The sequence below is a fragment of the Lepisosteus platostomus genome, chromosome 4 (assembly GCF_059453375.1).
Source record: "Lepisosteus platostomus isolate fLepPlt1 chromosome 4, fLepPlt1.hap1, whole genome shotgun sequence".
NCBI classification, from domain to species: domain Eukaryota; kingdom Metazoa; phylum Chordata; class Actinopteri; order Semionotiformes; family Lepisosteidae; genus Lepisosteus; species Lepisosteus platostomus.
Window position 1 is genome coordinate 7,894,224 of NC_142614.1, and position 24,952 is coordinate 7,919,175.

Below are 24,952 nucleotides of genomic sequence, written 5' to 3' on the forward strand. Positions count from 1 at the left end.
GACGCTGGGAACTGTGGTGGTGTGGTGGTGGACCCCCGGCCCTTGATCCACACACACATCCTCCTGCTTTACAGCAGCAAACACAGGCAAGAGCAAGCTTGGGAACAGGAATTTCGGCTTGGAGATGGAAAAAGGAGAGCAGTTTCTTCTTGGAGCAGAGGCAGAAGAAAAGATGTCCTCATAATGAAGGGACTGGAAAATGGCTCAAATGTTCAAAATCGCAATGGAAACTTATTTTCGAAATAAGCCGCAAGCTGTTTAGACGTTTTCGGAGTTTGTTGCTTTCCACCATGCCTGGCTTCTAAGCTGTCATTAGAATAAACCGTGGGCCCCCCCACCCCCACCACCTCTTCTACCGCCAGAGTCACGGCTCAATCCATTTTCAAGCTGCACATTCACTCCAGAAACCCGATCCCCTCTCTTTTCACTGCAAAGATGATTCAGTCACTGCGCACCGCTTGTTTTAATCAAATCAAAATATTCACTCAGAGGGAAGGGTGGGGGGGGTGTTAAATTGAGCAAGTCACACAAATGCAGAAACACACACAGCACAGACGCGGTTGCTGAGGATTACCCAGGTGTTTTCTTTGAAAAGAATGGGGTGTCATCAATCAAACAAAAAGAATATACAGTAGGGTCACTGGAGCCAAGTTCTACTATTAGTTGACAGGCTTTGACCAGCACAAGAGGTCGGCAGTTTAGGCAGCAATAAGCGATTGAAGACTGGCCGCCCTGTACATCAGCTCCCTTGTGGTTCTGCAGTTGATGTGTCTGGACTTGTTGGAAGATTGAACCATTACACAAGCTGACGGGTACATACAGAAAGAGTCTGGGCTAAAGGCCGTTGCAGGCCAACTAGGCTGGCTAGAATTGGGACTTGTCCCGGATTTGGTAGCAGCAAGCAGACTGAAAGTGTCTGATCCCCCCCTCTGGCTGTGTGGCTGCTCTATCAGAGGACAATTGTGTCCCCCCTCGCCACCCAACAGACACACACTAGCACTGCTGATACCCATTCATACAGCAGGGTTGGACTGACATAATCAGGGTACAGTCCCTTTGCCCAAAGGCACAACAGTAACAGTCAAAGCCACCATCTGCTAGCCAGTGAATCCAGATCCCTAAAATGCATGCGGCTCCCCACCCTCGTGGCAGGCAGACCGAATCACAGATGAAGATGATTCATGCACTGTGATCGCTGAGAGCAAAAAAGATCCATTGCCTCGCATGGCGTCACCGTGAGCCCTTTCCGAAATTACCCTGACGCGCCCACTGTCTTGATGAATAGGCCCCTGCCACTGCCAGTCTTCCACCTCTGACTCCGGCCCTCCCTAATCAAAGAGCCATTGTCCCGGCAAAGGCATGTGCTTGTGGGTCCGATCCATTACCTACGCCCCCCCCCCGGCCCCCATCCCAGGCACACACAAACTCTCCCTCTCCCCCTCTCCTCGATTCCAGCTGGGCTGGGAAACAGCAGTCACCCCTTCTTAGGAGGAGCAACCAGGTTTTTGACGAAGGTGTGATCGAACCCTCCCTGTGAGCTGTCAATCAAACGGCGCAGGATTCCCCGGGGCGCAATCGCCCGGCTCCTGAAGGCTACAAGGAGCAGGAGACCACAGGGATAGGAGAGCGATTTCATTCTCCGCAGTGTGTAGGAAGATCTTTTTTTTGTTTCCTTTCAAATTGTCGGGCAAGTTCCCAAGCACCCTGTACTTGGAGAGAGCACTTGGCGAAAAATAATGCTAATCATTTGAACAGTCGGTTACTTTGCAAAGCTTCGATCTGAAGTGAATTTGAACGCTGCCTGACAAGCTCACAACACAGGCAGGCAGAGGTGCACCGTCCTGTGTTCTGTGGGCACTGGGCCGCAGGACAATCCCGATCGGCCCTGGTGCATGCCCATTATGGAGAAAGGCACCCACAGATCCTCATCTCTCCCATGTCCATGCACCCATCCATTCTGGGCAGCCGGAAAACCGGAGTGGGGAAATGGTGGGCAGGGCCAGGAAAACTGGGAGCCTGCGCGCATAAAAGCAGACGCCCGGCCAGACCCAGCCGGAGAAAACAAGACCAACCCAGAGCAGCGCCTGCCACTCGCGCAACTGGCAGAACTGCAGCCCGTCCCCGAACAAACGTCTGGCGCTCGTCAGCCGCAGCTCGGTGTCTTCCTGATGGGAAAAGCAATCAGGCTGGGACGGGCTCAGTGGAACATCTTGCACGCGGAGCGACAGAGATGAAGTGCGTCATGATTGATGCTCCCTGGCTCGGGATTGCAGAGGACGAACCGGTGGCAGCAGGACTCCGAAGTCCGGAGTCCGGCATGTTCCTTTGCAAGGATCTCCTTGGGATCTGGGAATGGCTGTCCTCGTTCCACCATAGTTCCACTGTGGTTTCCACATGCTGCCGCTACTAGCAGGGCACACTGAAGGCATGTTCATGCCATAGGAAACCGCAGCTAAACTATGGTAAAACCACAAGGGAAGCGCAAAATTCCTATGAGCTCTTCTACCCAGGTAAGCTATCGGAATAATTGTCCTACTGTGTCTTGCAGCTGTAAAGTAAAAACACGCACAGCTGACTTGCCAATAGCTCACTTAACACTGCACTGCCGCCACACCCAGTATGCGATAGCAATCAGCACAGAGACTGCTACAGCTGCCTGGGGGCAATTCTCCCTAACATCCATAACATCTTTTGTGGGGGGCTGACCTATACGGTCCCCACTCAATCACCCATTTCGAAAGACTGGGAATTCTTTGAAGTTATGGATCAAGTAACAAGTAATCTGTCCAATTAAGGGAACTTTGGTCTTTGAGGGCTTCACAGTATTCACATTCTTGTTCCAAAGGATTGCTCATCTATTTCATTTAGCAAATGATCTGCTATATTCAACACCATCATTGTTTTTGCTGGATCGGGGCTGTACGGGATCACAGCTGGAGACATCCTGATTCATCCACATCCAGAGGCCAGAGCAAAACTAGCACAGTAAGCAGGTAATAGATCACAGGACACCCCAATCCTTCTAAAAGGACCCTGACTGATCGCGTTCTTCACATGTTCCCTTCATTTTCAGCAAGAATGCTGGGTGAATGGCACCCCAAATCATGTCTAAGGATCAGGGGGACGGGACTGACCTAGAGGTCAGGGTCACGGTATTGTCTCACGGTCAGGGCGAACATGAGCCATCAACTTCAGAAATGCAGCACTAAAGAAGGTGTTGGGCCCTTGGTATTTCGACAGAATCTAATTAGAAACTCTCTTTCTGTTTGAAACAACAGGGCTATTCACTCATTCCTAACTAGAAAATGTTTGTAGACCTCAGAGGAAGTGCTTGGGATTCTCAGGGGTTTATTCCTGTGAACATCAGCCAGGCTTCACGCCAGCCTTGCTGCTGTGATCCTTAACGTCTTTAAAAAAAAAAAAGCTGCTGGCTCATCTCAAGCTCTCAACCATCCTGTGCGCATTTCTTTTAATTGTCTCCTGGAGGCCTCTGTGGTTTGGCCTGACCGTATGCTCCTGAAAATCCTGAAGAACAATCTGGTCTAGAGGAACCACTGCATAACAGTCTCGATCAGGCTCTCCTTGGTCCCTGTGGAGTCTTAGAGCAACGTGATTGAGCCAATTGTCTGAAGTGAAGAAATTGGGGGAAGAAAAACACATTTTAATTTCTAACAGTCAGTCTAAGCTGGAGACCAGCACTTAGAATAGAAACAGGATAGTTAAAGAATGAACTCTGCACAACCCTAGGAAAAAAACACCTTAGCAGCGCCAAATTAAAGGGGCAGCTCATGTCACACGGCTTCACTCAGCAATTTCATAAAGTGGCGTAACCTACACAGTCTATTCTTAATGACTTGCATTTGCTGTTTCCGCTTAGTTTTCCATTTGCCCTTTAACTAAATACAAGGAGTGTGCTATAGTCCTCAGCCAGTAATGGATGGAGATATCAGAGACCATGTACGTATACTCTATATGGAGTATACTGTAATAGACTGACACAGCCCAGTCACAGGGCTCTAGACTCTTACAGTCCCTGTGGAGTCCAGCACACTGACACAGCCCAGTCACAGGGCTCTAGACTCTTACAGTCCCTGTGGAGTCCAGTACACTGACACAGCCCAGTCACAGGGCTCTAGACTCTTACAGTCCCTGTGGAGTCCAGGACACTGACACAGCCCAGTCACAGGGCTCTAGACTCTTAAAGTCCCTGTGGAGTCCAGCACACTGACACAGCCCAGTCACAGGGCTCTAGACTCTTACAGTACCTGTGGAGTCCAGTACACTGACACAGCCCAGTCACAGGGCTCTAGACTCTTACAGTCCCTGTGGAGTCCAGGACACTGACACAGCCCAGTCACAGGGCTCTAGACTCTCACAGTCCCTGTGGAGTCCAGGACACTGACACAGCCCATTCACAGGGCTCTAGACTCTTACAGTCCCTGTGGAGTCCAGCACACTGACACAGCCCAGTCACAGGGCTCTAGACTCTTACAGTCCCTGTGGAGTCCAGGACACTGACACAGCCCATTCACAGGGCTCTAGACTCTTACAGTCCCTGTGGAGTCCAGTACACTGACACAGCCCAGTCACAGTGCTCTAGATTGTTATTGTCAAAGAGGAGTATTGTCAAACAAAGCTCAATCACAGTGCTCCCAAGTTCTTATCATCCATATACAGTACCATGATGCAGCACAATCACAGTGCTCGAGATTCTTACCATCAAAGTGGAGTACACTCCACACGTCCCAGTCCCAGGACTCTAAAATCTCACAGTCATATTGAGCAGACTGAGCGAGCCCAGTCCCAGCTCTCTACATTCTTATTGCACATGCAGAGCACACTGGCAAAGTTTAATCATAGTGCTCTAGTTATCTTTAAAGCACAGTACATTGACAAAGCCCAGGCACAGTGCTCTTAATTCTTATCAATGTGGAGTACACTAACACAGAGCAGTCACCGTGGTCTAGATTCTTAAAGTCTGTGTAGAATACACTCAGAGCCCCATCCCTAGTCCTCTAGATTCCTTTTTTCCCATGTGGACTACACTGACATAGCCCATTCTCAGTACTCTAGACTGGTATCATTTGAGTGGAGTATACTGAAAAAGCCCAATCCCAGTTCTCTAGAATGTTATTGTTCATAGAGTGCACACACAGTGATACAGCCTGGTCCAAGTGCTCTAGATTCTTATCATTCAATTGTTGTACACTGACACAACTCAGTTGCAGTGGTCTAGAATCTTATCATCTATGTGGACTATGCTGTTTTAGCTCAGATCCTTAATCTTCTAGAGTCTTAGAGTCTCAATGCCTAAACGCATTCACAGTTTTCTAGATTGTTGTGATCCAAGTAAGGTAAACCCCCCAAAAAATCCCAGTTACAGGGCTCTAGACTCTCACAGTCCCTATGGAGTCCAGTACACTGACACAGCCCAGTCACAGGGCTCTAGACTCTCACAGTCCCTGAGGAGTCCAGCACACTGACACAGCCCAGTCACAAGACTCTAGACTCTTACATTACCTGAGGAGTGCAGTACACTGACACAGCCCAGTCACAGGGCACTAGACTCTCACAGTCCCTGAGGAGTCCAGCACACTGACACGGCTCAGTCACAGGGCTCTAGACTCTCACAGTCCCTGAGGAGTCCAGCACACTGACACAGCCCAGTCACAGGGCTCTAGACTCTTACCAGTTCCTGAAGAGTCCAGCACACTGACACAGCCCAGTCACAGGCCTCTAGACTCTTACAGTACCTGAGGAGTCCAGTACACTGACACAGCCCAGTCACAGGGCTCTAGACTCTTACAGTTCCTGTTGGAGTACACTGACATAGTCCAGTCACAGCAATCTACAGTTGTTCTGTTATTATTTATATTTTGTTATTAACAAGTAGGAAGAGTAAAAATTCAACCCATTCAGCAAAACGATCTATACCAGAGAGCCTGTTCCATGCATATTTGCGCATGTCCTTTGGCTTAGTGCATTCTGCTATCATGAAGTGGGTGACTACATTGTGCAGCACACTTTTCAAAACAAATTCTCAAGTAGCTTTTTTAGTCCGCTTGCATAACAAATGGTCAAAATTAAACACTAAAGTTCTTTAACATCCTGACTTGGGCTGTTTGTGTATTTTCTTCATGGACAACAAGAAACAGCAGAAGAAAAGGCCATCGGAGTTTCCTTTAGAGGAGCCGCAGAATATTTTTGTAAGCATTTCAGTAAAATCATGTCTCCAGGCTCAAGGCTGACTCTGTGGGAACAGGGTTGGGGAACATGTGTCAGCGTGAGCAGGCTACAGCATGCAATAGGCTCGAGAACAGTGCGCAGCGTTAATTGGCTTCCCCACCATAACTACTGCCTTGGAGAAGAAGCAAATGGCTTTTTTTTTTAAGGCAAATTGAGCTTTCACGGCAAATGACCACGAAAGGCAGAAACAGCGAGCGAAAATGAGAGAGAGTGAGAGAGAGAAAGAGAGACGCGCCCCGGATCGCACACAGCAGGGTGCACATCGTGAGACAACTACAATAACAGGAAATTAACAAGAGATAAAATCTGCCTTAGGCTCCCTTCAGGGGTGTGGGGTGGGGGTGAAAAGTTTTGCCAGAACTCTTCTTTTGAAAGAGGAGCCAAACGTTTTCCTGAAGCAGGCGGCAAGAGGAAGTGTCAGGAGCTGCCAAACGTTTCGACTTTGGTCTTCGGAAAGGCCGGGGCGAGGAGGGCCGGTAGTGAGGTGCAGGGGGGAGGGCGGGTGGAGGTGTGGTTGGGAGAGATTGTTATGGGGAAGGAGGGGGTGCCGAATATTACCAAATACCCCCCCCCCCCCCACTGTCATCCCCAATCATGACGTCATAAATTCAGTGAGGTGAGCCAGGCGATGCACGTTTCGACCTCAGTCTTCCCTCGTCTCACCAGCTGAGTTGCTTTTAACCGCGGAACAGAGCGGCTGGCTCGCATGAGGGCTTGTCTTGAGCCTGTCCGCTGTCCTGCAGCGGGGCGTACCGACAGAGCCCGTGACGCTGTCACACGCAGTTTGCAACAGCTGCTGATCGAGAGGAAAAAAAGGGGGAAAAGGGGAACTGCTAACTGCATTAACTACAGGTTGCTGAGATAAAAATAACTGGGGGGGGAGCACAGATGCTTATGTGCCTCCCCTATTCGGGGTTTGAAGAACCTTTCTCCTTCAGCAATTAAACCTGTTTTCGTGGGGCGAGGGTCAAAAAAGAAGCCAGCAAACCATGGAGATCCGCTAGAAAACTTGACACACTTTTAACAATTTTGCTGGTGCGCATTCCTCCTCCTCCTCCTCCTCCTCCTCAGCCAAACCAGGCAGAAAGCGATCCAAATGTCCAAAACAAGATTTTCTTATTTTAAAAAAAAATACTGCCATTGCTATTTTTATTATTGTGAACTGACTCGGCGCTCGAAAGATTAAATGTCCTAGAAGAGGGGGCTTTGTGCAGTGGAGGGGGGTGGGGGGGGGGCCTTGCGAAATATAAAAATCACCACCACCACCACCATCATCACCATCATCATCATCATCATCATCATCATCACCAGAACAAGTCAGAATTTCAAAGAGCAAGCCAGCATCCGATCCGAGCGCTCGTCACAAGTCACAAAGCTTGTTTTCTTTTTTCTTTTTTTTTTCCGAGGAGCGAGATGGCACTGGAAACATTTAAAAGAGAGAAAAGCAAGAACGAGGCAGGGAGGATCTAAAAAAAAATGGAAATGAAAAAATAATAAACCCAGCTTAGGGCCAGACGCAATAGCTTCTCTGCCTGCCTCTCTCTCCCTCTCTCCATTGCAGCAAGTTGATAAACAGTAAGACTACATACCTCTTGAAATCTGGAGCAGCATCTCAGTTCTCCACAGTTCAGCTTGTGTAGACTAACAGTGCAAGAGCTGACTACAGTTAACTGAGTTTTGCTGACTCTCGTAGTTGGCCTTGACAGCGTCTCAGCGGTTAGTTAGTTAGTTTCTTTTTCTTTCTTTTTTTCTCGTTTATCTTTTCCTCCTCTCCCCCTCCTGGCCTTTTTTTTTTAAAGAGAATTGCAAGGCTGAACTGCTCACAGATAGAGAGAGGCAGCCATTTAGCAGTTTGTTACAGGCACTGGCAGCCCCAAAATGGCTGAAAACAAACAGGAGCGATGCCAGCTTAGCTGAGCGCTCACACACACACACGCTCTCTAGCACACTCACACACACAGACACAGAGAGAGAGAGAGTGAAGAGAGAGAGAGAGAGCCAGGGGGAGAGAGACAGTCGAGAGGGATGTACTGTTCCCTAAATTAGAGTGAGGGAGAGCGAGAGAGAGAGGGAGGGAGGAGAGAAGAACTGTTGTTCAAACGAGGGAGAAGGGTGAGAGAGAGATGAGAGGAAAAAAGTGTCAGCCAGTCTAGAACGACAAGAAAAGGGGGAAGGACTCCTAATCTCTTTGCAGCGACTTTTTGCAAAAGTTGAAAGATTTTTTTTCTGGGGTTGGGTGATGTGAGGGATGAACTCACCAGAAGAGAAAGAGAGAGATGAGATCATCTACCCCCGGAGAGAAGGGGAAGGAGAGGACAAGACATGCATCACCTCCCTTTAAAAAAAAGGGAAGGTTCTGCTTCAGAAAGGAAAGGAGGAATAGTAACAGATGAGATGGTAGGGTGTCCTTCATGACCCCCCCGGCCCCCCTACACGATGGAGAAAGACCAGAGCTGTCAAACTGGAGTCCTCTCTAGTCCGAGATTTCGGCTTTTTGGTCCCAGTTTAAGTGCTCAGACACGCAATGAATACAAGCATGTACCACCTACTCTCAGAAAAAAACAGGCTCTTCCAGGATAATCCTCAAGTACAAGGTTTACACTCTGGCAGACTTGTTTTGCGAATAATCAGTCATGACGGTCTTATACTGCTGTTTTGGTTTCGCAGTAGCAAGTGGACACCTTACGAATGTTCACCCGACAGAGTCTACCACTAGATTTTGTGCACCAGGGTTTCACTCTAGTTTTTCTGGGTTTCCCTGTAGCTATAAATTTTCCTTCCTTGTGCCTTTACAGCACCGGTGTGTGGGCACAGCATGGTGTACTGTCGTAAGCATATCTTCTAAATATTTGTTACGGTAAAGCACAGCAAAAATACGGTGAAACTAGAGTTTCAGACTCCTGAATTTACTAAGGTAATTCCCCACGTGGGCACCTCTCAAAGGATCTAAGAAAAGCAGTGTAGATGATGTTGTGGGTGTTTCAGACAGCCACTACTCATTGTGTAAAGTGACACGTCTTCAATTCTTGGAACAGATCATATTTAATGTTCTCTACAGCCTTTTGTCAGCTAATGGACCGCACATAGTATTATATTATATGGTATATGGTAAGGGCTTTTACAATGCATATAAGAAATAACATCCACCCATTTTCTCACCACTTTATCCAATAAAGGGTTATGGGGCAGCCAGAGCCTGTCCTGGCAGGCAACAGGTGCAAGGCAGGGCACACCATGGACAGGACGCCAGTCCATCCCAGGACACACACTGATACAAACACAGACACGCACACACTCACACCAGCTTTCCCAAAAGTCAATTAAACTACCAGCATGTCTTTGGACTGTGGGAGGAAACCGGAGCACTCGAAGGAAACCCACACAAGCCAGGTGAGAACATACAAACTCCTCACAGACAGCACTCCAGACATTGAACCCTGGGCCGCAGCACTCCATGACTGCAACACTAACCACTGTGCCAATTTGCCGCCCAATAAACAACAATTAATTAAGTTAAAATTAATTAAGTAATTGAGGTCTCATGCTCTGGGACTGCACACATGGTCAACGTACAAGTTCAAATGTGTAGCACCAGCCTGGGTGACGTGGGCATCAGTTCTGTGCCAGCAGCCCCACTGCATGTCAGATCAGATGGAGGAACGTGCCTCACCAGCTGCCTTAGCACCTAATTTAAGGGGGACAGACTGAACAGGTCTGGACTGGATTCTCACAAGGACAACAGTGAACACTGCTATTTTTCAAGCATGCCTGTGATCACTGTAGATAAGGAAAAAAACAGTAAAAACAGTAATGATTGCACGCTGCAGAAAACTCAATGCAACAGCCTGCTGCTTAACAATCCATTTCAGCCTCCCTTAGAAATCAAATCATTTGGTCCTGTTTAGTTGTACTGGGATATCTAGAGGCCTTGTAGGGAAGAAGATCCGGATCCAGATCCTCAAAGTGCTCCTGCCTCAGTTTGCTGAGATCCAGACAGTCCACAACCATCTCAGCCCAGTGCAAAGCCACAGCATTGCCAAATGCAGCACTGATTCTCATACAGCTGCTCGCCCAGAGGTCTGTCCTCCTTCATCTTCATCTTGTAGGGCCAAGGAAACCTCTGGTCTTCAACCCAGCTAAGCTCTCAGTGGCTCAACTGGACCAATCACTTCCTTAACTAGTGTCAATGGACATTTCTCACTGGATCTCTATGTAAAACATCCTACAAACCTTGAAATCTCCTATTTCCAATCTCCCGGTATAGACTAGCACTAATTTTCTAGGGCCTATTTTGAGGCCAGCCTATTACTGCCCTGTTGCAGAGCAGTCTATAGATTCTGGAGCCCTGTTGTAGAATGACTTCTATAATCTATGACTTTGGTCTAGACCAGCCTTTTCAGATTTTAGATCCATGGTCTAATGTGGCCTTATATTCAAGAGTTCCAGTCTACATTGTATAGAAGGTCCTGTCCTAGTCTACGTTTTAGATTCTAGAGCCCCAGCTAATGGTAAATTTTGCAGCCCTGTTCCAGGTCTTTCTAGAAATCTATTTCAGGCTACACTTTATATATTTAGGCTCTTTTCAAGACTGTCCTTTTAGATTCTAGGTCTAGGTCTTAGGTCTAGACTATGACGTTATATATTTATATATTTTATCTATATTCTGATTCCGGTCAGTACATTGTCATAAAGTATGTGTCCGCTCACAGTATGCTGATGACGTGTTGCAAGACAGCATATCAGAACTCACTGCCTCATCAAGCAGTTCTGTCCGTGTTCTACGTAACTACCTCTATTAACGCCCTATACTACCACACTTTTTAAAAATCCTCCTAGACAAGAATGCAACTATCTTCCAGCGCATGTGTGTACCTTTATCTGTCACCGATGGAGACAGGCTGTTCGGGATTCTTTTCGTTGTGCTTTTCCACTTTCTCTGACGAGCTTCCCAATGAGTCGATTCACTTATTTTGGGTGGTTTTCCACACTCTCCTATCAGGTGCATCTGAAAGGAATCGGGGCTCAGCCAGCATGGATTTCTTTCTGGAAAAGGCTGATTTTGAAGGATGCAGCTTGTGGAATGTCCTGTTGCAGAGGGACTGAGGAATAAAGGCTGTCTAGCTCCCTGCGTTTGTTCTGTGTGTGTGAACGGACTCCCCCCCCCCACATCCCCGCCCTGGAGCTCTGGGCCTGAGCTCTCTGGCTAACCCACCCGCCAGCAGCGAGCGCCTCGGCCGGGCCTAGAGGTGCAGAACCACACAGAACCCCGCGGCTCCCGGGACAGGCGGGCCGGTCGCCAGGCCCTGTCCGAGTGACCCCGAGCCCGACGGCCAGCCGGGCAGGCTCCTTCCTGGCTCTCCGCCTTGGAAAGGCAGAGAGAGCAGCAGCCAGCGGAACAGGGAAACGTAGGGGGTGGGGGGGGGGGTGGAAGGAATTTTCTGGAAGCTTTTTTTGATTCTGACTTCCTTCCATTCGCTGTGTGTTGTCTCTTGCTCTCTCACTGCAGTACCTACCCCCCCCACCCCCCCCCCATGGCCGTCCTCTCTCTCTCCCTTTGTATACCAGCGAGCCCGTCTCCATGGGAACCACATTTGGATTCCGTGTTGTTCCCTGACCTCTCGTGCTTTGGAACAACTTCTTTCAGCCCTTTTTTTTGTCCTTTCCTCCTCTCTTTCGCTCTTTCTCTTTTAGTGAGGGAGTGTTTGGAGATGAGGGACGGAGGGGGGGGGGGTTTGGGATGGGGGGGGGGCAGGCTTTAGACTGTTATTGACGGAGTGCATCTACAGCCAGCAAACAATGAAGACTTACAAACGGGGAGTCAGCGATCGGCCAGGCCTTAAGCGGTGAGAGCACGCACACACAGGACAGCACAGCGAGGACACACACACAGCTTTCGGCCACCCAGATCAGCGCCAGCCCCGCCAGGAAAACGGCCCGCAGCAGGCTGGCTCGCTTCCGACAGATTTTCAAACGCTCACCTTTCAAAGTGAACCGACGCCGGATAATCACGTACTCCATCTGACTGGGGGGCCGTGGGGAGCTACTCCTTTCAGAATGATATTTCACTTGCAAATCTTAATGGATCACCAACGACTTAGGGGTTTCATGCGGAAAGGAATGTTTTTTAAATTGCCGAGGGATGGTGCTTTGGAAAATTAAAGAGAGTTAAGAGAAGCAAGTCAGGGTAAAGTTTGGAGTTTGAGCGAGGCAAACAAAACAAATGTCCAAAAGACTCGTGTCTGTAGCAAGAACTATCAGATCTACAGTGAAAACATAATTCAATGATGAAATATAATTTATTTCTGTTTTGCAGCAATTATATATGTTTGGAAACTGGAAGATCTCCCACTGCACAAATAGGGGACTACAGACAAACAGACCCATTACAAATCTGAGAGAAAGAACAGTGTGCGTTACAAATCTGCATGCAGCATTAGTAATGCCCTCATCTCATTGGCTGAACAATTAGCTACTTGGTGGTTGCCATTGCTGTTTAAGCTCCCTGCCCATGGAGTCGGCCACACAGCTGTTTGAAAGTGTTCTGTGTGTGTGTCTGTGGAATGGCCACTGAGATGGGGCTGATTTTAGCTTTGTCTCCTTAAAATCAAACGTTTTCCTCTTCATACTTATGCAATGTGTATGCAGCGATATGCAAATGACAGCATATATAGGGCATATACAGAGTATGTGAAGCCACTACAAGATCTAATACTCAGCTGCACTTCCCTTCCCTCAGGAGAAACAGACTGAGGCTCCCTGCTACTTCGTTACCTGTTTTACACCCCACTGTGTGCATCACGGCAAGGCTCTGTGCCTGTGCTGCTGGTTCCCTGGTGCCACAGCTATGCCTGTCCCAGATAAGCACCAGGCTTCCCACTAGACCCCTTGGGGCGGAAAGGGAGTGAGTCAGAGGAGGGGGAAGGATATCAGAGTTGCACAGGGAATTGGACCACCACAAACACAAATGAACCTGTGTCACTCTAAAATCAGTCCCAAGGGAACATTTCACCACCGATTTTGGAGACTGTTTCTGTTCTACATATTCCATAAGGTGCACATTGACATCAATGGGGGAGGGTGGGGGGGCTTTTACAATTTGCACTGCAAATGTATAACGGTTTGAAACTATCAAGAGACATTGCAGGATGGAACAGACACGGTTTACAGTCTTTTAAATGTTAGCTTAGATGCAGTTTCCCAATTTGACCTGAACTGCATTTGGCAGCATTAACACAAATCAATTTGTACTGCAGGAAAATAGACCGCTGGACCTAAATCGAGGCAGGGTAACACAGACTGACCCATCTGAGCACCTGAGGGAAAGCCCTTAGTGAAACAAGGCCGCTCTTTAAGGTATAAATCCCTTATTTTCCCCCGCCTTTAATCAATCAGTCTCCAGCCACAGCTGACCTGTCCTGCATCCTTCTCCACCAGTGACCGACAGGCCACTGCATGACGACACAGGGCTCGAGTCACCAGACAGCGACCACATGCCTGACACCAGTCCCTGCAGCTTACTTTTGACATACAGTATCAGTGCTCTTCAGTTTCTAGATCATCATTGACAGGTGAAAAGAGGAGTGCTGACCTGGAATCCTGTGATGGGCTCACAGCGAGGGCCTGGGGCGTCTGGGTGGGCTGCAGGCGCACCGATCGCCCTGCGCACGGGACAGGCTGTTCCCCATTCACGGCCCCCTCCTACACGCGCTTCTGCAAAAGCACAGGACAGAAAACGTCAGCCATCGGCCCACACCAATCTGTTCCCTCTACCTCCACATTTTTGGGGTAATTGAGGGTTTTCCTCCAGGGCACATTTGTTCCTCTTTGCTTAATTTCTCCTGCAGAAAACTCCACAGCTCGAAAAATGTTGTTAATTGCTTTTATAACTATTTGGTGTGCAGCTGCTGTTTTTGCAGCGTATAATGTAGTATGGTGCCTAGCTTGAGTATATAATATATTGTAGATGAATAATGATTAACAAAGACTGTCCCAAACAAAACACGGACAGTGATCAGCTCTTGACTGGCTTTGATCGAGGGCGGGGACGATGAATATGGCGATCCGCATTAAGAGTTCACTATTTAAGCTCCAGCAAGAGCAGCCCCAGCGCATTTTAGGGACAGCTCTAAAATGCCAAAAACACAGTTTGTTGAGGTGGCTGTTTTGAGCTGCACAGCAAAGAAACAAGTAACGTCTCGCACTGGAGAAAAAAACAACAAATTCTGTTAAGGGAATCCCCACTGACACAGTGATTTCAGTGTGCTTTACTGCACTTTACTCTGTTTTCACTATGTTTCCACTGTAGTTCACTATATGTACTGTGCTTTATTATGCTTTCGAGGTGCTAAAATCCACTTTACTCTGTTTAACATAGTGATCTTAATGTACTTTATTGCATTTGACTGCTTTTCCCCTGTACTCTACCACTTTTGATTCATCGTGCATCACAATGCGTGCTACAGCAACTGAGAGCTTATATGAACCCTGCAGCGTGCACAACAAAGGTGGCCGGACTTACAGGTACGTGTGTAAATACGTGTGTACTTTTCTCATTCCTGCAGCTGACAATGTTGACCTAAATTCAATGCAGCAGCTTTCAGCAGAGCCAAGAATGGAAAATGCGTTTTTTCGCACCTCACCATCAAAATAACCACATGTGCTGCACATCAGGCCCGCGGCAGTCTGGTGTTCAGCTGCCCTGCTGCACAACCCGCACTGGGCCACAGGGCCGCGGTACCAGCACGGACCGGGTCTGAGCCAGATGGGCTCGGTGGCGGCGTTTTTTTTTCCAGGCCACAAGCGCACGCACCCCATCAGTCAGCCTGAGGGCTGAAGTAGGTCAGCAACACCTTCCTCCGCGATAGTTTCCTCAGCGCCGGCCGTACAACACCTTCACACTGGTGAGCGGGGTTTTATGCTTTTCGCAGTTATCTGGCACTGTGCTGCACACTGACCTCGCACATCTACAAGGACCTGAACACGAACTGAACATGTCGCCTGTCACCTTGCCCTCGCCCCCAGCGCCAGGCAGCTGCTCGGTAGCTCTGGAGAGCGCCCTGCTGACGAGGCCCTGGCTCTTCCGAGTCCGGAGGCCCCTGGGAGGTGCCGTGCGATCGGGAAGAGGCTGGAGCCCTGGTGTCACCGGCACCCCCCGAAGAGCGAGCTGGGTTCCACTCGGCCGTTCCGTTTGGGGGTGGGGGGGTGCCTTGAGCCTCGCCCTTCCAAGACCCTACACCCCACCGCTGCTGGCCCGGACAGCCGAGCCCGGGCTCAGGCTGGAGGCAGGGAAAGAAACTGGGGGATCCGACTCCTCTCTAGCAATCTTGCCTTAAAACCCAGAAACGAGAGATTCCCGAAGGAAACAAGGATGGCCAGGCAGCTGGCACACCTGAGCTCCCAGGCACCCTTTGTGTAAACTGTATTTTGAAATGATTTTTTTCTTTATTTTCTGGGGGGGGGGGGTTCTTCATCAAACCTCCGTTTCCCCGTCTCTTCCCTCTTCCCGCCCTCCTGCAGAAGGCCCGGCGTGAAATCGCTGCTCTGCAGCGGGAGGAAGTGAGACACCACGCTCTGGTTCTCACTCTGACTGCGGCGCTCAGGGTGACTCATCTGCTTCTACAATTAGGCTCAGGATTAATGGTCGTGATAAGCCAAGGGGGTGCTCCCATTCCAAAAAAGGCTGCCAAAATACATTTTGAGATGACTGGCAAATTCTGCAATTCGCTCCCACGCCATTCGCTGGGCTGCACCACATTTTCCACCAACCTTGAACCAGGGCTGTGTGCTCCTCCTCTTGCGATGACCTGTCAGTAGCCTTTCACCCTGCAGCTCACAGCTGGCAGCCCACTGGAGCTCAGCAGGTGTGAGCCTGGAGGGGAGACCTCCTGGGAAAAACGAAGGTTGCTGCTGGAAGAGGTGTTAGTGGAGCCAGCAGGGGGCGCTCACCCTGCGGTCTATGTGGGTCCTAATGCCCCAGTATAGTGAGGGGGGCACTATATTGTAAACAGGCGCCGTCCTTTGGATGAGACGTAAAAGCAATGCCCTGATCTTCTGTCATGATAAAAAATTTCAGCAAGTTTCTTGAAAAAAGTAGATGTTTTACTGTGGTGTCCTGGTCAAATTTCCCCTCTGGCCTTTACCAATCATGGCCTCCTAATAATCCCCCTCTCAACTGGCTTCATCACTCTGCTCTCCTCCTCACTGAGAGCTGATGTGTGGTGAACGTTCTGGCGCACTATGGCTGCCGTCGCATCATCCAGGTGGGGCTGCACACTGGTGGTGGTGGAGGGGAGTCCCCATTACCTGTAAAGCGCTCTGAGTGGAGCATCCAGAAAAGCGCTATATAAGTGTAAGCTCTGTACAGAAGGAAATAATGACAGGAAGCATGCATGATGTAGGCGAGGGCTGTCATCCTCCTGTGAGCTGGGGTGGGGGCGTTCCTTCATACATTTTTGTCGACCAAAGGGGACTCGTTGTTCCAGGTTGAGGGTGTTCATCCTTCTGGGATTTGATTTTAAGCGAATGCAAAAAGAGGACACTCCGTGTAACAGAAGGTACCCTTCCCGTCAGCAAAGAGAACAGCGCCCCCCTGCAGCGGGGCTGATATCGAAGCTGATGTGGGGGGGCGGGGGAGCTGTGCAGGCAGTCAGCGGAGGACAGACACAGGCCAGGGGGGCCCCAGGCAGCTCTGAGCGCAACGATCAACAGGATTGGGTGTCTGGGGGGGGGGGGGCGGGGGCTTTCAAAGCGGGCTCTCCGTGGGGGGGGGGGGGCGACCACCTGCTCCCCTGAAGAGGGCCTCGCCGCAGATAAAGGGGCCGCGGCTACGGTCCAGTGCACTTCCCGTTCCGCGGTGCTGATCTGCATTTCAAACGAGGCGAAAGCCTGTCCCCGATGAGAGCCCCGCTCAGCGCGTCCACTCCCGAGGCCGGCCAGCGCGCGGAGCTCCCCCTTCCACACAGAGCGCTCACCCCGGAGCTGGTATTGACACAAACAGTCTACCGCACACGTCTGAGGCTCCTGTGCACAATCTGGGTTTGCTCCTCCATTTACTTTGTGCTGCTGAGTAGAACTGTATAACATGACTTTAACTTTCATTTTACATCACACCTTCAAAATGTGATAGAGTTCCAATCTGCAAAGGCATATAAATGTCTCAATGCCTGTACGCAGCAGATGTGAAGGTATATGTGTGTGTATATGCAAATACTGTATATGCACACATTTCTGTAATTTACTACCTCGTGTACTTAGAGATAAGGATCATGCGTTTAAAATAAAATATGCAAGAATCTTAAATCTGTCACTTTGAAAACGTGTGTGTTGCTTAGAAAGGTCATTATACGCACTGCACACACAAACTCTGCGGGAAATCACACGTTGCTTTGTGTGTTCATTACTTTCAAGCTTGCTGTGAAGTGTTTCTGCATGATCATCTGTTTCATGTTGTGTGCGTGTTCCTCCAATGGGTCGTGTTCCCTCTGACGACAACGACGGAGCGCTAGAACTGGTGAGAGGGTACTTCTGAATTTCTGAACCTTCAGCTCAATAATTCATTTATCATGGAGCTGGAGCATTTTGTCATTATGTGCATTATGTGGCATATTGAAGCAAAAAGGCTTTTTGCCATAATAAGTTTCAAAGTTCTTGTTATCACTGATAATAATTCTTTACACTTATACAACGCTTTTCTGGACACTCCTCTCAAAGCGCTTTACAGGTAATGGGGATCCCCTCCACCACCAGTGTGCAGCCCCACCTGGATGACGTGATGGCAGCCAAAGTGCGCCAGTGAGTTCCCAACAGAGTGATGAAGCCAGTTCAGAGATGGGGATTATTAGGAGGCCATGACTGGTAAAAGGCAGGGGGGAAATTTGGCCAGGACACCAGGGATTTTAATGACTACAGAGAGTCAGAACCTTGGTTTTAGGTCAAATCCAAAGGATGGCACCTTTTTACAGTAGAGTGTTCCCCTTACTGGGGCATTAGGACCAACACTACAGGGTGAGCGCCCTCTACTGGTCCCACTACCACCACATCCAGCAGCAACCTTAGCTGAGGTCTCCCATCCAAGTACTGACCAGACTCACACCTGCTGAGCGTCACGCAGTTGTGAGTTGCAAGGTGATATAGCTGCTGGAATCATTAATATGAATTATTATTACGGTCCAAAATGTGCAATCAAGTCCCGTTGAGGACCTGCACATACGCACCCTGCTGCAGCAAGAGCACTTGTCAGAGCCGTAGGTTGGCCACAGTGCCACAGGACACCACCGGCTTCAGGGTGATTGACATCATTGCAATCCAGCCGGTGCCTGGAAAGCTGTAGGAGGTGCTGTTTCGCCAAGATGCCAGAGGCCCCTGGCTGGTTAACGCCCACCTGCTGGTGGCGCTGCTCTGCCAGTTGTGCCCTCCTGCTCGGAGAATCCCGGTCACGGCTGGCTTAGAAATTCAACTAAGTGAATACATCCACTGTATAAAAAAAAAGCCGTCAGTGTATTACATCTTGGAAATTAAAGCACTGTGAAATTGTACCCAATAGCACGAATGTGAAAATGCTGCTTGCATGGTGTCATGTCGGACACACTGCTTCCTGAGAGGTCTAGTCACTGCAGGTGGAGCCCCACAGCCTGGACATTGGTTATTCCGGCCTGGTCTTTATCATTAGTTAATGATCAGGACCGAGTGAATGGCAGCTCACTCCTGGGACTGGGTGGGCTTGAGTCGGCCAAGACTCATCCATGGCCTGCTGGGCAACAGCGCCCCCTTGTGTCTCGCCATGCGCCTGCGGGCTTGTCGCGTTGCCAGGCAAAGAGGTGTGCCTCCTCCTGCTGATGCCAGCAGGACGTGCTGAGTGAGAACTGGCGGCTGGCCCTGACGAAACCGCGTGGCGGGCCTTCCTCTAGTCTCCCGTGGGTCCAGGTTCCTGGAGGTGATGGCGGTGAGCCAGGGGTCTTTTACCAATCGCCAGCTCCCAGAGCAGAGAGGTGTGGAGTGTGTGTTTGTGTGTGTGGGGGGAGGCGCTGTAAGATAAAAAGATAGCCCCACAGGGGGGAGATGCACTGAGCTGAAGAGCACGCCACAGAGTGACGCCAAGCCTTTTTCCTTTCCCTCTGGGTCGCTCGCTGGGCAGATGGACGCGTCACGTTCGCAGGCCCCTGCCTCCAGACGCAGGCTTTAATGCAAACCAGACCGCCGCTCTTGTGAGAAAGAAAAAGGCCAGCGGATTCCGCGGTGAGGCTGCCATCGGAGAAACCGCAGGGAAGGAAGGACTGGGGATGAGAGGAGGCTGGATCAAGACCAGGGGGCCGACCAGGAATTTCTCGCTGGAGAGAGCCCCGGCGAACCTGCTGACCCGCTTCACCGGCGACAACGGCAAGCCCCCGTCGGGGCACGGCTCACTAACTCCTTCCCTGCTTCCCTTCCCCGACACAGAGCACGAGGCGCAGAGACCCAAAAATAACAAGCCAGCAGGGGAAAGCAGAAGCCAGGAGACTGGAGCCGATCAGCGGAAAATCTGCAGGGAGGGGGCGGAGGTGGGGAAGGGGGGGGGGGGGGGTGGATAGCGGCAGTTCTGGCAGATTTTTCCGCTGCCTCGGAGAAAGACTAAATCAAATTAATTAGCTTCTCCGTCTCCAGGCAGCCACTCAGGCATGCTGGACCGGGGAGGGAGGGAGGGAGAGAGAGAGATACAGAGGGGAAAAAAACAGCCACAACGAAAAGAGGCAGAGAATCATGCAAACTACGTCAGGAGAGCCGGGCAGATGGCGAGAGACGGTGGCACCGAGCCAGAGGAGATGCGCAACACGCAGGAAAAAAATGTTTTGGTGACGTGCAGGAGCAAATCTCCACTTCTTGGAGCCCAGGGGATTGGGAGACACTGACAACTACAGCACCGGGTGAAAGGAGGGTTGGCAGTGCAGGCCAGCGATCAGAGCCGAGAGAGGCAGGGAGGCAGTGCAGGCCAGCGATGAGAGCCGAGAGAGGCAGAGAGGCAGTGCAGGCCAGCGATGAGAGCCGAGAGAGGCAGGGAGGCAGTGCAGGCCAGCGATGAGAGCCGAGAGAGGCAGGGAGGCAGTGCAGGCCAGCGATGAGAGCCGAGAGAGGCAGGGAGGCAGTGCAGGCCAGCGATGAGAGCCGATAGAGGCAGAGAGGCAGTGCAGGCCAGCGATGAGAGCCGAGAGAGGCAGGGAGGCAGTGCAGGCCAGCGATGAGAGCCGAGAGAGGCAGAGAGGCAGTGCAGGTCAGCGATGAGAGCCGAGAGAGGCAGAGAGGCAGTGCAGGCCAGCGATGAGAGCCGAGAGAGGCAGGGAGGCAGTATGGCTTAGAGGTTAGAGCCGAGAGAGGGAGAGAGGCAGCGCGGGGCAGCGATGAGAGACGAGAGAGGGAGGGAGGCAGTATGAGTTAGAGGTAAGAGGCGAGAGAGGAAGGCTGTGTGGGCTAAAGGTTAGAGTCAAGAGAGGGAGGCAGTGCAGGTTAGAGGGAGGACGGCAGTTCATGCCAGTTGAGAGAGGGAAGGAGGCAGTGCAGACTAAACGTTAGAGTTGAGGGAGGGAGGCAGTGTGGGCCAGTGAAGAGACCCAAGAGAAGGAGGGAGGCAGCAACTCAGCATGAGCCACCGAGGGATTTTAACGCAAAGCAATGAGGCTAATCATTTTGACCCTGCTTAGTCATAAGCGTACGACTTCATAATATAGCAACTGTGTGGGAGTTTGACTCAAGTGTGATTCTGAACTGAAACCAGCTGTAAGACTTGATTTCCTACTGAGTTCCTGCTGAAGTATGGATTAACTCAGGCTCCTTGGCTGAAACTTTTTCTTGAGTCGCACAAGTGGAAAATTCAGTTTTTTGGACTCTGCGATACGCATGAAATCATGTGTTTATTTTTCTTTCGAAAAAGCTCACAAAAGTTGTTGAACTGCCAGCACAGGAAACAGAAATGCTCTATGTATCTGTGCAAAGAGCAGGTGCTTCCAGGCACAAACATGCATCACGGCACCTGAGTCAGCCAAGGCATTAATTATAAAAGAAACCTGAACAAAGCATGGCTCCTTTAAGAAACTGGCAGACTGGCACCCTGGCAGTCAGGGGCTATAATGCTTCATGTGTTTCATGCTACTCTGTATAGGATGCCACCTCCTATAAACACCCTGAGCTCTGACATGGAAGTGTCTTCAATTGCCTAATGCTTCCTCCTGTTTCACCTTACAAGACGTGAATCCTACCAAGCACACTGCCAGCGGACAGATCACACCCACTCCCCCTAGTGCAGTCAGTTATCAGCTCTTCTGGGCTGGGCCTGGTCAGTGCTAAGATGGGAGATCACTGCTGAGAGTCAGGTTGTTGCAGTGACCTGAGGTACTGCTGGTAGACCAGTAGGTGGCGCATTATCTCTGTGTCTCCCTGTCATAAAACCCCCAAACCCCCAAACTAACTGCTCTATGAGAAGGGGAGAAGGGGCAGGTTGGTCACAGCCCTGCAAAACTTTTAGATTAACCACCAGTCTTGTCCATTGATGGGAGTTCAAATTGCAGAACACATTTCAATGCAGTTACTTGAACCTGCTCTGGTTGTCTTGACTATTTTATATTTTATTTTATACGGCTCCTTTTCACAATGAGCACTCGACCAACAAGAGCGATTCGGCTGTCCCAAGGCATGTGTGAGCTCAGAAACGCATCACCGTTTTATTTAAGTTGTGAAGCAATTTGAGGGTCCTGGTAGGCAATTATGGAAGGGGCCATATAAGAGGTTCCATTTCCTGCCGGGAACTGTCCCCGTACAAGGCTCTGAAAAAACTCCTTTCACTGCCCCCACGGTGAAAGGCGAGGAAATGCGCAGGGGACGCATTTTGGTGTCGCGCAGTCTTAAGCTTCAGAGCACTGTGCAACGTTATTGGGCTTCCCTTCTGCAGCCCTCCAGGAGGTGGACGACAGAGGCTGGTTTTGCTGGAGCCGTTAGTCAGCATGGCAAGCGACTCTCGAGAAGGGGAGGCCGCTGCAGAGAACGGCTCGGAAGAAACTCAATCTTCTGCTGCCCATCTTCTCCTGCCCGTTTGTGACGGGGCCTGGGGGGGGCAGAGCATTGTGATTCGGAGGGAGGAGGACGGGGGGGGTGGGGGTGGGCACAGACAGGGGCATCCTCACGACTGGCGGCACACACCAGCTCTCGGGACGAGGAGGACAGCAGCAATCGGTCCTTTTTTTCCTGTTCTCCCTGTCGTTTCTTTCTAAAACCCCTTCTGAAAGTCGAGCCTCCTCGCTGTAAAAACGCAGACACACACAAACAGCACGTATCCCACCTCTACAGCACCCCCTCCTTCCAACACCCCCCCCCCCCAACACACAGCCCCCCCACTTTGCATCTCTGCCACAGCTGTTCCAGGCCTACAGTGCAGGCAGAACTGCCAGGCACGGCTTCTCCACCTACCACACTAAGGCCCAGGCCTGGCCTGCAGGTGCAGAGCCAGGCGATCCGCTTGTCATCCCTGCCGGAGTCTTACCTTCCGATGGGGGAGCGGGATGCGTTTACGGAGGGCTCCGGAATCTCCTTCCCAAAATGGAGTCCCTTTCTCCCTTGTGTTGTGCATGCTCTGCTCCTGGTACTCTCTCTCTCTCTCTCAGTGTGCTAGAGCACAGCTCTGCTCTCTCTCTCTCCCACAAACACATACCCAGAGCCAGGCAAGTACTGACATCATCACATCTCAGCGAGCCTGTGCCCTCCTCCCTCTCCCCCCTCCCTCCCTCCCTCTCCGCTCCTGGTTTAAAGTTTTACTCACAGACTCATCCAGGCCGCTGCAGGGAAGAGATAAAGGATGAGCCTGCGGCTCCTCCTGGAATTCACGCACCTAGGAGTGCTCCCAGTGCCGGGGCTGCCCCCACCCTCGGGACACACACACCCCTTCCTCCAGTCTCCCTGGGAAAACTGGAAAAAGAGAAGTTTTAGAGAGCACGAGCAGGCGTTGCCAAGCAGGGCGTCCTCTTTCCCTCTGCTTTCCGCAGGAAGACGGACGCTAGTGCCCCACTACACACCACAACCACAACCGCACACGCACGCCGGTCCCCCCGGGACCCACAGGGGCCCCAGTTCGGACACGCAGGCGTAGGAAATGGACTGGAGATCGGGCCGACACGCCGGCGCAGAGAGGCGGTCTCCGCAGGCGGTGCTTGGTCAAGCCTGTGCGGACAATGCAAAGGTAGTCAGCCATGAAAAAAAATAGGTTTGAGGGGGGGGGGGGGGGCGCTGGCCAGTTCCCATCCACAAGCTCGGGTTGGGGCCGAGTCCTTGGGCACAGGACAGCAGGTGCCGGCCAGCTCGATCCCGGGTCGTCAAGCGTGAGAAGGGGCTCCTCCAGCCCAGGGGCTGGGATCAGTCGCCAAGAGCCTGTGGGTCACACTTGGGTGTGCACACTACAAAGAGCCCCCCCCCCACAAGTGGGGAAAGGGTCTGCAGGCCTCTCACATCCCCCCCCACCCCTCCCATAGGAGCCCTAGAGAGTCTACATTCCCAAACAGGGTAGGGCTCATAATAAAATCTTTTTTTAAATAAAAAAATGGCTAGAACAGAGTGGAACAGAGTGATGGGCCAGTTCAGAGATGTAGATTATTAGGAGGCCATGATTGGTAAAGGCCAGGGGGAAATTTGGCCAGGACGCCAGGGTTGAACACCTGCTCTGTTCGAGAAACACCCTGGGGTTTCTAATGACCACGGAGAGTCAGGACCTCGGTTTTACATCTCATCCGAAGATCACTGCCTTTTTACAGTATAGCATCCCCGTCACTGTCCTGGGGCATTAGGACCCATACAGACCGCAGGGTGAGCGGCCCCTGCTCGCCCCACTCAGAACTCTTCCAGCAGCAACCTTAGCTTTCCCAGGAGGTCTCCCCTCCAGGTATTAAGGTAAGATCAGAGATCTTGCTCACACCTGAAGAAGGCCCCATGGCCGAAACATTGTGTTTCCTTTCTTCTCTTTTCAGCATGGAATAAACCTATTACTTGCTCGTTTGCAGCCTACGCATGCTGACACAGCTACCCACCTGAACTAGATCAGAGATTACATCACTTTATTGGCCATATACAATTTCTTGTATGAGGAAGTTGCCTTTTCGCAGACCCCAACCTGCTCTCCATGAGACACACAGGCAGGGAGAGAAGCCTGGGTTCAGGGATCACGTATTTACCAGGCTCACTCCTGCTGAGCTTCAGTGGGTATTTACATTGAAATGCTGTGATCTTTTTATAGCTCAAAGTCAACAGACAAACCACTGAGGATGGCCGTCACGAAATTCTCATTCGCTCTGAACGGGCAGCTCAATGGGTACAGCTTCAGAGAGGGACAAGGGACATCTCACCAAAACACCTACCTTAAAACAAACATCGCACATTTACACAAGGTTTTACGTTATTGGCCATCTTCTGTAACACTCGACACTAAAACTCGCGGAGCAGCACCGGCAGTGCGTTACAATAACCACTGGGTGTTACTGTTTTTCTGAAGCGATGGTCGCCACTCCAGTCATTACTGCCGTACCTCTCATTTCATCGCGCTGATGTCACCACACAGCGCCACCAGTTCCGTCCGACAGAGGGGGCAGTTTCGCAATATGTGTCACCGTCTCTTCACTCTTCCTCGCTTCTGGGGCAGGAGTGGAAATTAGGGAACGATTTCCTGTCTCCTGTATAAACTGAATCCACACGCAGATCCAGC

At 50.7% G+C, this 24,952-nt stretch overlaps 1 protein-coding gene across 2 annotated transcripts in view; it reads right to left on the bottom strand.

The window, feature by feature from the left end:
- zbtb4 (zinc finger and BTB domain containing 4) overlaps positions 1–22,903 on the bottom strand; it is a 38,392-nt gene extending 15,489 nt beyond the window's left edge. Inside the window, exons 1-2 of one of the 2 annotated variants that reach the window (XM_088628080.1) lie at positions 22,748–22,903; positions 13,835–13,956 (exon numbers count right to left, since the gene is read on the bottom strand). The gene's annotated coding sequence lies outside the window, so the exon portion shown is untranslated. Of the gene's footprint in view, positions 1–7,835; positions 8,250–13,834; positions 13,957–22,747 lie in introns of those variants that run through there. The other variant, XM_088628079.1, reaches the window with a different exon arrangement.
- Between the last annotated feature and the right edge of the window lie 2,049 nt (positions 22,904–24,952).